The 14154-nt window shown below is 37.3% G+C and overlaps 1 pseudogene; it reads right to left on the bottom strand.

Moving 5' to 3' along the window:
• Window positions 1–1426: 1426 nt before the first annotated feature.
• On the bottom strand, window positions 1427–12314 carry LOC144255009 (10 kDa heat shock protein, mitochondrial pseudogene; annotated as a pseudogene).
• Window positions 12315–14154: the final 1840 nt, after the last annotated feature.

Below are 14154 nucleotides of genomic sequence, written 5' to 3'. Positions count from 1 at the left end.
TGAAAAAGGCAGTTCCACCAGAAAATTCTCTATAGAATGCTTTGCCACTAGCAATGGACCTCTAAAAAAATCCTATATCTAATAATATCCATGGCTTGCTTAGATGATTAATGTTCCTGTTCATCAAATCAATGATACAGGCTAAATGGTACAAGATTCACAGTTTATATAAGATGCCTTTAAAAAAAGTCAATCATCTAATGAATGCACTATGTCCTAAGTCAACAAAAAACTGATAATGTGACTCTCAGAAATAAATCCTCTTTTACCCAGAAATCCTAGAGTAAGAACCTACATGAATCTTAGCCTTTAAAAAACATCTTGGATTCACACACACAAAAAAAATCTTTTTGAACACCACTAGGCCTCTTTATTCTGTTTTACTATTTTAAACCCAACTACATAAACCAATGAAGTGTTATTTCTTTATAAACAAAACTAAGGTTTATAAACATGAAGTAACTAATTCAAGATTATTAATAATATTGAAGCAAAGTTTCAAACCTACCTGGTTGCATACTGTAATCCTAGCAACTCAAGAGGCTGAGGCAGGAGGATCACAAGTTCAAAACCAGCCTCTGCAACTTAGTGAAGCCCTAAGAAACTTATCAAGACCCTGTCTCAAAATAAAAAACAAGAAGGGCTGGGGATGTGGCTCAGTGGTTAAGCACTCCTGGATTCAATCACTGGTACAAAAAAAAAAAAGTTTTGAAACCTAGGATTCTGGCTACCACCATTTACCCTGATTGCATTTGTGTATTTGTAAATGTAACAATAACTAGATCAATGTTTTCCCAAATATCTTGGTGAGATGGTAACAGATCTTTGTAACAAACTAGCCCAAAACTGTATTATGGTTCTGTCTAAGAATAAAAGATTACCAGAACTATCAATAAACAGATCAACTATATCACTTAAAAAACTACTCAGAGCTGTGTCTGTTCACTTATAGTCAAGCACTCGTACACACTGAAGAAATTTGCTGAATAACTGGTTTATTCAGGGAGAGAAGCTAGAGGGTTTGAATTCTAGAAAGGGGTATTCATGATAGCCGTAATCATTAAGCAAGAAATCCAGTACTCTACATATGAGGAAATGATTCCCCCTGACTGCATACAGAAGTTAAAACAAGGTCCATGTTGATGGGTCATGAAAATCTTCAATCTCCAGTAAGTGTCTGCTTTCCCCTCAACAATTCATGATTCTGTCCTCATCCCTCCCTCCCTCCACTCATTTACATATTTTATTTGGAAATGTGTATAGCAGTACAGTGAAACTAAATTTTATATACAATGGATGCCATTAGCTTAGACATCATTAGTTTACTATAAAAGAGACATGGAAATTATTTACCTAATAATGAAAGATTTTAGAACTTCAGGGGAATGGGCAGCTTCATATGATGCCATTTCAACAGTGATTTATTTCAGTCTACATGCTTTCCAAGAATGTCATCATCTCTAAATAAGAAATAATCCTTGTCATCTAGAGCTACTTTGGTGTCTCTGTGTTCAGAGAGAATTTTACATGCAACGTTTACACTAACTGGTTGAATCTCTCCAGCATTTCCTTTTGAGAATCATCCCATAGTTTATATTGTCACATAGTAACACTTTCCTTGGCATTCTTCTGGAAGCATAATGCCTCCTTTGATTACAGTTAAGGCTGCACTTCTTGCAACCCACACGTGGTCAAACAGGAGAAACTTTATAAATGCCTCCCCTCCCACAACTCCCACCCTCAAAGCTTTGACTCTGCACTCAGGCCAGGAGACAAGTTCATGATCTTTTATCACCTCAGCTTGACACTAGTTAGAGCTAATGTCAATGAAACACAGCAGTTAGTTTTTTGCATCCTAAGCATGGGCTGTTACAGGTAGAGAAGATCAACTTTAGTGTGCAGTGTGTTATTTTATAACACAACAACAGTTTATTCATTAAACCATCCAAGGCAATTTCCAATGAGGCAATTGGATGGTGACTTCAGTGTCATTCAGGAGCCCAGACTGATAGAAGTTTTAGTCTCTTCAATCTGTGCTTCCAAAATTTCCCAGGGCATTATACTTTCCAGAGATATGAGTGGCACATATCACCCCCTCCAACACTTAATTGGATGAACCCAGCCACATGAGCATACCTCTTTCTGGGATCAAGATAGGAGATTGATTCTCTCATGATTTTCATGGTCAAACAATGTTAAGAAATAAAAATGCTTAGTTTCTCAAGCTTCCTGCTACAGAACACTTAGCCTTTAATCTGATAATAAATCTTGTAATTTTTTTTCAATGTTATATATAAATTTGCAGCATTACTCAAACTGATTTATCCATAGTACTCATTTTAGTCCATGGCACCATGATCTAGAGAAGATCAAATTTAGTGTGTGATCACCTGCTTATTAAAATAGAAATCACTGAGGCCTATCTCTGGAGTTTTTAATTTAGTGGATCCAAGCCAAAGCCTGAGAATTTGCATTTTGGATAATCTCAGATGATGCTAATGCTACTGGTCCCAGAGCCACACTTTGAGACATATGATTTTATGAGATTATTTGAAAGAAAAACCCAAAGTTATGGGAGTGAATACAGCTACCTATTGGCTGCAAGTGCTAAGTTGCCACTGCTACCATAGCCTCTGTTGCTTTCCAAAGCCCAGCCTTCTTACCTGGGAGAAACCACAGTTCTAGTGTATGTGTTAAAGAATTTCACTCATTTAAAATAAGTATTTGATACTGGGTCAATTTTGTATCCAGAAAGACTGAGAATGGATTGCAAGTCAAGCTATCTGGAATTGATAGCTTTTTCTTGGCATAGTGAATAAATCCTTTAACACTATTTATTCATCTTTCCATCCTATAACATTTACTAAGCATGCCTTGTTAAATAAGAAAAAATGGCTTCAATCTCAGAGATCTCAGTCTTCTTCAGGAGCAAATGGAGAGATGTGTCTTGGGATAGACAAAAGACCTGTATTCCAACATAGCCCCAAGGGTGTTGTATCAGAGGAAGCTTCCTCTAGCAGGCAAAGTGCTCATGTCTTAGCATATACCATTCTACTTGCATCCCGTACTGAAACTTTCCTTCAAAACTCAACGGATAAATGTTTAAATTTTGAGACAGATGATTTTGAATGGATTTTATATTATTAATATTTCCCCCTTGGATTTTTAACTTTTTAAATGTAAATAATTAAAACTTACTTAATTTTTACCCCGTTAGATTCTTGTAACTTTTTTCTGTCTCCAATTTTCAAAGCCTAAATTTGTCACTTTTTGACAGTTAACTAAATACGTCATTTAGCCACCAAAGACCTTTACACATCCTCTACCTAAAATTCTCTTCATTCTAAATCACATCAGGCCTTCCGAAAGCAAGTATTGTAGCTTTCCAGCCTTGTTCTTTGTAGTAGGTGCTCAGCACATGTCATGGAATCTAATTATTGTCTATAATCTGGATGAAAACTTAAGATGCAATAAATACTGATGAGATGACCTTAATGAGTATAAAGCTACATGAAATACATCAGAAGTCCAAATTTTTCCACCATGATTTCATAAAGTGGATATCCACGAATACATGAGGATGCCTCTAGAGTTGTATCATTTGGAAGGAAATTGCATGATAAAACGTTACTGTCATATACTCTGAACCTCACAGCACATGAACACTGAACCCAAACCCAAACATGACTTAGAATTCACTTAACAAATGGAAGTTGGGTGGTACCTATGGCTAAAATAATGTGCACACACTTGTCCTATAAGTCACATTCAGACATAAAGTTATCAAATGGAAGGTGAGAACTTTATTCTCACTTTCCAATTCTAGAAAGTTCTATATAGAAAATAATCTTGAATTCAAAACCATGTGGAGAAAAAAGTAATACTATTACTTAGAATTCATATCTGTATAATAGTTAAATAACTTTTTAGCTCTATTTTAAACTCAAGAATCAACTGAAATATTGAGTTATTCTGGAAAAGATTCTATTTCTTTAATTTTAAAATGCTTCTGTTACAAATGAAGTTTTGGGGTTCTACATCAGAGTGCTGGCTGCCAAGAGACCAAAGAACACAAAGACCAAATCAGCAACTGGTAGTCCCATTTGGGAAGAATGTTTTTCTTTAGAAGATGATTTTATAAATTCTGTGGTGGAGAAAGGAAAACAAAGTCCATAAAGTTGACACTAATCAAATTCCTTCTGGGAGTTTCAGATTATAAGAATGAAGTTTAAGTCTGGTTTTCCAATTATCTGTTAATAGTCAAGCGAAGTAAGAAGTGGGCAATGACAGAAGGAAGTCTGCATCACTGGGGAATACAAGTGGGAGTCCTTTGATGGTATACTGACATCATTCACAGAATTAATTGATCCTTAGAATTTTAGAATAAATCTCTGATGTCCTTTACAGATAACTACTCTTTGAACAATCAGCTTTTGATCGGCCACTGGGGCTTAATAAAGAGACTGAATATTTAAACAAGTATTACTGAGATACCATGAGATCTGAGCTTCCCACTTTGATTGGGTGTTATATGACCTCCATAAATCATGAAATTGAGTATGTACAGTAGCACTTTATCATCACATGGAAGTAGAGAATAAGATATAAGTCCAGAGCCAACTGCGGGACCCCGGAGATCCAGGCCCACTGATTCGCGCGGCCTGCCCCGCGGCTACAGAAGGCATGGCGCCGCAGAGAAGCGATTAATTAGCAAGCAGGGAGATAAGGGGCTGCAACTGCTGGAATCCCGCCAGCCAAGCCCTCACTGACCCCCGGGCTGATTATGGGACTTCAGACAGGGAAGGAAGCTTTACAGTTCTATCCCCCACAAGGGAAACAAAACAATAGAGTGCCGGGGTTCTCAATAGTCACCCTGCACACCCAACAAACGGCAGGCTCAGAGTACATTTGAACTGCCAAGAACCATCACTCAGGGGAAACCTGGTCTAGCAGGAGAAACCAAGACTAGCAGGAGAGACCAGGGGACTAGAGGCAAGGCCCTCGCGACTGGGAGGCTGGAAACCGCAGGCCCGCCGGCGACAGTTCACCCACTGCCCGCGTAACTGGGCGGTAGGAGAACGCCTGCTCACTGGCGACCAAACACCCGCCCGCGGCCTGTGATACTGGGCGGCTGGAGACCACCCACCTGCTGCGACCTGGAGCTGAAACTAAACAGAGACAGTCCAGTCACACCCCCCCATTAGGACACCCTGGCAAGGAGCCTGGGGCCCGTCATAGCAGAGTAGTGTCGTCACTGGAGCTCGGACGTCAGAATTCCTTCCCAGCGGAATCCACGTTAGCAGGCATAGTTTAACAACACAAACGAAAGACATCAGAGTAATACAGAACCAAAACAAATCTATAGAAGAGAGCAGAAACATGACAATCAAATAGAGCTGGAAAGTAACTTGGACAACATGAGAAAACAAGGGGAAAAAGGAGTACAAACAATGCAAGAAAACTTAATTCTACAGGAGGACATAGAAACATCAGAAGCAGGGATAGGGAAAGAACTCAAGGCATACCTAACTCGAATGGAAAGGAATATTAGAGAGGACGTGAGACAGCAAGTCCAAGCAATAAAAGTATATTTTGAAAATGAATTAAACAAACAAATTCAAATGGCAAAGAACAAATAAATGAACTCACACTACACCTCAAAAACCTAGAAAAGGAAGAGCAAAACAAAAGCAAATGTAGTAGAAGACAAGAAATAATTAAAATTAGAGCAGAAATCAATGAAATTGAAACAAAAAAAAACGATTGGAAAAACTAAAAGTTGGTTCTTTGAAAAAATAAATAAGATTGACAGGCCCTTAGCCATGCTAACGAAGAGAAGAAGAGAGAGAACTCAGATTACTAACATACGGGATGAAAAGGGCAATATCACAACAGACACTACAGAAATACAGAAGATAATTAGAAAGCATTTTGAAACCCTATATTCCAATAAAATAGAAAATAATTTAGATATCAATAAATTTCTTAAGTCATACGATCTGCCCAGATTGAGTCAGGAAGACACACACAATTTAAACAGACTAATAAAAAAATAAGAAATAGAAGAAGCCATCAAAAGACTACCAACCAAAAAAAGCCCTGGACCGGATGGGTATACAGCGGAGTTCTATAAAACCTTCAAAGAAGAATTAATACCAATACTTTTCAAGCTATTTCAAGAAATAGAAAAAGAAGGAGCTCTTCCAAATTCATTCTATGAGGCCAACATCACTCTGATCCCAAAACCAGACAAAGACACTTCAAAGAAAGAAAACTACAGACCAATATCTCTAATGAACTTGGATGCAAAAATTCTCAATAAAATTCTGGCAAATCGAATACAAAAACATATCAGAAAACGTGTGCACCATGATCAAGTAGGATTCATCCCTGGGATGCAAGGCTGGTTCAATATACGGAAATCAATAAATGCTATTCACCACATCAATAGACTTAAAGACAAAAACCATATGATCATCTCCATAGATGCAGAAAAAGCATTTGACAAGGTACAGCATCCCTTTATGTTCAAAACATTAGAAAAACTAGGGATAACAGGAACCTACCTCAACTTTGTAAAAGCTATATATGCTAAACCTCAGGCTAGCATCATCCTAAACGGAGAAAAACTGAAGGCATTCCCTCTAAAATCTGGAACAAGACAGGGATGCCCTCTATCACCACTTCTATTCAATTTAGTTCTCGATGTACTAGCCAGAGCAATTAGACAGACAAAAAAATTAAAGGCATAAAAATAGGAAAAGAAGAAATTAAATTATCGCTATTTGCAGATGACATGATAATATACTTAACAGACCCAAAAGGGTCTACAAAGAAGCTGCTAGAGTTAATAAATGAATTCAGCAAAGTGGCAGGTTATAAAATCAACACGCATAAATTAAAGGCATTCCTGTATGTCAGCAACAAAACCTCTGAAATGGAAATGAGGAAAACCACTCCATTCACAATATCCTCAAAGAAAATAAGATACTTGGGAATCAACCTAACAAAAGAGGTAAAAGATTTATACAATGAAAACTACAGAACCCTAAAGAGAGAGATAGAAGAAGATCTCAGAAGATGGAAAAATGTAGCCTGTTCATGGATAGGCAGAACTAACATCATCAAAATGGCGATATTACCCAAAGTTCTCTACAGGTTTAATGTGATGCCAATCAAAATCCCAATGGCATTTCTTGTAGAAATAGATAAAGCAATCATGAAATTCATATGGAAAAATAAAAGACCCAGAATAGCAAAAGCAATTCTAAGCAGGAAGTGTGAATCTGGAGGTATAGCGATACCAGAGTTCAAACTGTACTACAAAGCAATAGTAACAAAAACAGCATGGTACTGGTACCAAAACAGGCAGGTGGACCAATGGTACAGAATAGAGGACACAGAGACTAATACACAATGGTACAGAATAGAGGACACAGAGACTAATACACAAAGTTACAACTATCTTATATTTGATAAAGGGGCTAAAAACATGCAATGGAGGAAGGATAGCATCTTCAACAAATGGTGCTGGGAAAATTGGAAATCCATATGCAACAAAATGAAATTGAATCCCTTTCTCTCGCCAGCCACAAAAGTTAACTCAAAATGGATCAAGGAGCTAGATATCAAATCAGAGACACTGCGTCTGATAGAAGAAAAAGTTGGCTACGATCTACATATTGTGGGGTCGGGCTCCAAATTCCTTAATAGGACGCCCATAGCCCAAGAGTTAATAACAAGAATAAACAAATGGGACTTACTTAAACTAAAAAGTTTTTTCTCAGCAAGAGAAACAATAAAAGAGGTAAATAGAGAGCCTACATCCTGGGAACAAATTTTTACCCCTCCAACCTCAGTAGAGCCCTAATATCCAGAATGTACAAAGAACTTAAAAAATTAAACAATAAGATAACAAATAACCCAATCAACAAATGGGCCAAGGACCTGAACAGACACTTCTCAGAGGAGGACATACAAGCAATCAACAAGTACATGAAAAAATGCTCACCATCTCTAGCAATCAGAGAAATGCAAATTAAAACCACCCTAAGATACCATCTCACTCCAGTAAGATTGGCAGCCATTATGAAGTCAAACAACAATAAGTGTTGGCGAGGATGTGGGGAAAAGGGTACACTTGTACACTGCTGGTGGGACTGCAAACTGGTGTGGCCAATTTGGAAAGCAGTATGGAGATTCCTGGGAAAGCTGGGAATGGATCCACCATTTGGCCCAGCTATCGCCCTTCTCGGACTATTCCCTGAAGACCTTAAAAGAGTGCACTATAGGGATACGGCCACATCAATGATTATAGCGGCACAATTCACAATAGCTAGACTGTGGAACCAACCTAGATGCCCTTCAATAGATGAATGGATAAAAAAAAATGTGGCATCTATACACAATGGAGTATTATGCAGCACTAAGAAATGACAAAATCATAGAATTTGCAGGGAAATGGATGGCATTAGAGCAGATTATGCTAAGTGAAGCTAGCCAATCCCTAAAAAACAAATGCCAAATGGCCTCTTTGATATAAAGAGAGCCACTAAGAACAGAAAAGGAAGGAAAAGCATGAGGAAAAGACTCACAGTAAACAAAGACGAATGGGGGGAGAGAAAGGGAGGGAGAAGGGAAAACATATGGAAATGGTAGGAGACCTTCAATGACACACAAAATTATAAGATGTTGTGAGGGGCAAGGGGGAGGGGAAAAAAAGGGAGAGAATTGAACAACAGCAGAGGAGGTAGAGAGGGAAGGTGGGAGGGGAGGGGAGGGGAGTGGGGATAGTAGGGGATAGGAAAGGTAGCAGATACAACAGTCACTAATATGCCATTATGTAAAAATGTGAGTATGTAGCAGATGTGATTCTGCAATCTGTATTTGGGGTAAAAAAGGGAGTTCAAAACCCAATTGAGTCAAATGTATGAAAATGATATATCATGAGCTCTGTAATGTTTTGAACAATCAATAAAAAAAAGATATAAGTCCAGAGAAGGTGCTGAAGGCACAATTCAGTTACAAGAAGATGTGGCCCAAATGTCCATAGTCCCCTCTCCTGCTACACTGCCTTCTCTCTCCAAGCCTGCACCTATAACTGCATTGGGAATTTCCTATGATCAGCTGAAAGAAAGATCAGGTTTTGCTTATGGATGATTCTGAATGATAGACAGATACCACCCAAAGATGGGCATCTGTGGCATTATAGTTCCTTTCTAGGACAATAGGGAAAGGACATGGCAAAGGGAAATACTCCCAGTGGGCAGAACTTCAAGTAGTACATGTGATTGCTTACTTTGCTTGGCAAGATAAATGGCAAGACATGCTATTACATACCAATTCATGGTGCGGGGGCCAGAGTTCTAGCTGGATGGTCAGAGATTTCAAAGTTATTTGACTAGAAAATTGATGAGATAATCTGAGGAAAAGATATATGGATTTTTTTCTCTCAAATGGGCAAAAAAAATGTGAATGTATCTGTGTCTTATGTGAATGCTCACCAAAGTGTGACCTCAGCAGAGGAGGATTTTAATAATAACAAGATAGAATGATCTGTTCTGAGGACATCAGTGTGTCTCTTCCTCTAACTACTTCTGTCAGCACCTAATGGACTCATGAACAAAGTGGACATTGTGGTAGGGAAACACATTATCCATGGACACTTTATACATATAACTAACAACATGGACTCTAGTCATGAAGGCTGATCTGGCTGCAGCTACTTCTTAGTGTCAATCAAATAGCAATAGAAACCGACACGGCCTCTGATATCATACCATTCATGAGGCTGATCAATGCACTATCTGGTGGCAAAGTTGATTACATTGGACTATATCCATCATGAAAGTGATATAGTCCAGCATTTTTACTGGAATAGATGCTTAATCTTGGTATAGATTTGCCTGCCCATTATGCAATGTTTCTTCCAAAACTACCATCACAGTATTGGCTGAATGCCTTAGCCATTATGGTGATATTCCAAAAAGCATTACTTCTGATCAAGGAACTCACTTCATAGCCAATGAAGGACAACAATTGGACCATGATCCTGAAATTCTAAACCATCCTGCAGTAGCTGGTTGGTAGAACAGTGTAATGACCTTTTGAAGACTTACTTACAGTATTAATTAGGTAATAATACCTTGTAGGACTGGAACAAGGTTCTCCAGGATACCATTTAGTCTCTGAATCAGAACCCAACATTGTTGTGCTACTTCTTTAATAGCCAGGATTTATGGGTAGGTCCAGGAAGCAATGGGTAAAATGGGATTGGTACCACTCACTATTATTCCTAGTGGCGTGTTAGTAAAATTTTTCTTCCTGTCTTTACAACTTTTTGCTTTGGTGGCCCAGAAGCCTTAGTTCCAAAGGAAGAAATGCTTCTACCAGGAGACACAACATTAATTTCACTGAACTAAAAGTTAAAACTGCTACCTGGCCTCTTGGGACTCTTCATGCCCCTAAAACAAAAGGAAAAAAAATGGAGTTGCTGTGCTAGATAAAATGATTGATCCTGACTACCAAGGAACAATTGGACAGCTACTCCACAATGGAAGTGAGAAAGAGTATGTCTAGAACACAAGAGACTTCTTAGAGCATCTATTATTATTATTACCTACATTTGTGATTGACATTGATGGAAAACTACAAGAAACTCAATCCAGATAAGACTTCAAATGGCCCAGGAATGAAGGCCTGTGTCACCCACCACGTAAAGAACCACAAGTAGCCGAAGTGCTTGCTGACAGCAAAGGCAACATGGAATGGGAGTAGAAAAAGGCATTCATAAATACGAGCTATTACCATGTGACCAGCTATAGAAATGAGGACTGTAAATACCACGAAAATGTCTTCCTCATTTTGTTATAAATATGTTTCTGGGTATGGAAAATATATTTGTTTTCTGCTTTTTTTCAACCCCCCTTTTATGTAACATAACATAACATATTGACTCTTTTAATGACAGAGCATTTAAGTGTATTAACTTAATATTGTAGTATTGTAGTCATAAAATTTTATGAAAAAAGAGTAAATTTCACCTAAGGGATGTTGCCTCCTCCTCTGGGGAAAGGCTTAGAATGGTTTGGGTTGTATACAAAACAGTTATGTCATGTTAGGTAAGAGTATATCTTGTTATTATCTTTAATTGGAGATTAAGTATGGTTTAACAAGGTACCTATCAGTGCCATGTTGACAAGGAGTGGTCTTGTGATGGTTAATTTTATGTGTGAATTTGGCTGAATCACAGTATCTGGATTTTAGTCAAACATTATTCTGGATGCTTCTGTGAGTGTTTTAGTTTTTGTTTCATATTTTTTGTTAGTGCATTATAATTGTACATAATGGTGGGATTTGTTTTTATATATTCATACATGTACAAAATATAAGAGTACAATTTGATGAATATCATTCTCCAGTATTTCCACTTTTCTTCCCCTATTCCCTCCCCTGTTCCCTTTCCACTACTCTACTAACCTCCCTTCGGTTTTCCTGAGGTACCACCCATCCCCACATACCTTTCTTTTGCATTTTCCTCTCTAGATGACATATATGACATATATGACAGAAAACATATGACCCCTGACTTTCTGATTTGGGATTATTTCACTTAACATAATGTTCCATGAGGGTGTATATTTTAGTCAGCTTTTCCCTGTACCAAAAGACTTGACAAGAACAATTAGAAGAGGAAAAGTTTATTTGGGGGCTCATGGTTTCAGTGGTCTCAGTCCATATGGCCAGTTCCATTCCTGAAGACCTAAGACCAGGCAGAGCATCATGGCAGAAAGGTATGGGAGAGGAAAGCACCTGGAAATGTGGCACCAGGAAGCAGAGAGAGAACTCGATTCAACCAGGACAAAATGTATACCTGGAAGACATGCCCCCCATGACCCACCTCTTTCAGCCATACCCTATTGACCTATAGTCACCACCTGGTTAATCCCTATCAGAGTATTAATGTACTGACTAGGTTAAGGTTCTTATAACCCAATCATTTTACCTCTAAACATTCTTGTATTGTCTCATACAATGAGCTTTTGAGGGACACCTAATACTGAAACTATAACAGTGTGTCTGGAAGAGATTAATATTTAAATCAGTAGACTTTGAATAAGGCAGATTGTACTTCATAGTGTGAATGGGCTTCATCAATCAGTTGAAGGACTGATGAAGACTGACCTTCCCCAAGCAAGAAGCAAATCTGTCAACACATCGCCTTTAGATTTGAGCTGTGGCATTAATGCTTTTGTATTTGGATCTCCAAATTGCCAGTCCAACCAGAACACCTTGGACTTGACAGATTCTATCATCATTACCTCCCATAATACATCTTTCTATGTATATAATTCATGCAGGGTCAGTTTCTCTAGAGGACACTACCTAATACAGTGTGATTCTAATTTAATTTAGGTATTTCTTATTTCACATTCAATTCTACTGCTTATTCTCCCTAAGCCTTTTTACAGAAGACATTAATTTACATTTAATGCATTTTTAATGCTATCTGAATTAAAGCACAAGAAAATTTACATCAAGTTCAAGTTCTAAATAAAGAAACAAACTAAGTCAAATAATACAAGTTAATTCAGCTGTATTATTTTTTCATTATTCTATATTTGAATTGAAGAAATTTGACTTGAGAATTGTGTCAACCAGGAGAATTCTAAGGCCTCATAAATAAGAACAAATGACTTTTATTCCTTTTTTCTATCTTCATTTTTCTATACAATATTTATATTATCTTCATGTCTTTCCAAGTAGAAACCTGATATATTTAATCATCTATACTTTTTTCTGTATAACTCAATGCCTAACATCTCCCCTTATTCCAGGTCTTAGGCATAAGCATCTTCTTCTATCAGCAATTTCCAAAAGACAATGCTATTTCTGCTTTTAAAGAGAATGCTCTTCTGAATCATATACTAAACATCTTGATACATTTTTATATTGTTAGCTCACAGGGTATGCAACTAGCAAGGAAAAAAAGATATTTTTGTTCAGGCCCTACATGCTCAAAGAGCTCTAATTTAAAAAAAATACAAGAAAAAATCTAGACATATTATATTTAAACTGCTAAAAACAAAGTGGCAGATAAAGAGAAAATCTTGAAGACAGCTTGGAAAAAATAAAGACAAATAACATAGAGAGAAACCAATGGCAGACCTCTAAGATGAAACAATGAAAATCAGAAAACAATGAAGCATGTATTAAAAAGATAGAATGAAAAGCATCAACTCAGAATTTTATGTCCAGAGGAAAACAAAGACTTTTTATACAAAAATTACATGTATTTATTGCCAGTTGAGGTGCACTTGAAAAACTATTGAAGAATGTTCTTATAGAAAAAAAGAGGATAATACCAGAAAGAAATACCAGAGTTATGCAATAAACTATGGAGTGCTGAAAGGCATATGAGATAAATATAAAATTCTTTGTGTTCTAACACTCTGTAATTTAAAACAAACAAGTACTAATATACTGTATGTTTCAAGTATGTATAAAAGTAAAATGTATACCACCAATATCACCAAGGATGGGACAGAGAAATTGGAGAGTACCTATTTTAATTGTTGGGCTGTGATAAAGTTAATTTGAAATGGATAGTTAGGTAGATGAAGGCTTCCGGAGAAATAATACATTTATTAATGGATAAATGTAGATACCTTTCCCCACTCCTACAAATATTCTTTCAGAGAACCAGAATCCTATTAACTCATATCTGGGCTTTTAAAAAAGTAATATTTATAGACAGTGGTTGACATAAATTAGGTTCCTTACTCCTGACCCCTACAGAAGCAGGTGAAAATGAGGTTCCCATTGCCAACAGTGGGGACCCAGCAATTTGAAGGAGAGGGGGCAGGAAGTATATGCTTACAGGAAAATGAGAGTTGAGTGAACAAACATACCTGCCATTAATGTACCCAACAGAATTGATTTAATGAATCCTTTGATATTTTTATTGGCAATGTTCTAAAATGAAAGCATTTTGAAACTAATTTTATCAGAACAAAAGACAGCAGAGGAATTGGTCTCTCTACACTGGATACAGACAGCTCAGAGGCAATGTCTTAACAGAATCTGGTAGTGAACTGCAGCCATATCCTCAGGATTCTGAAAATATTTGTTCTAAGTTCTATTACAAATGCAGTT

The sequence above is a fragment of the Urocitellus parryii genome, chromosome 5 (genome assembly GCF_045843805.1).
Source record: "Urocitellus parryii isolate mUroPar1 chromosome 5, mUroPar1.hap1, whole genome shotgun sequence".
Lineage (NCBI taxonomy): Eukaryota > Metazoa > Chordata > Mammalia > Rodentia > Sciuridae > Urocitellus > Urocitellus parryii.
Note: the sequence above shows the minus strand (reverse complement) of the source record. Positions and strands in the feature narration are given on the sequence as shown.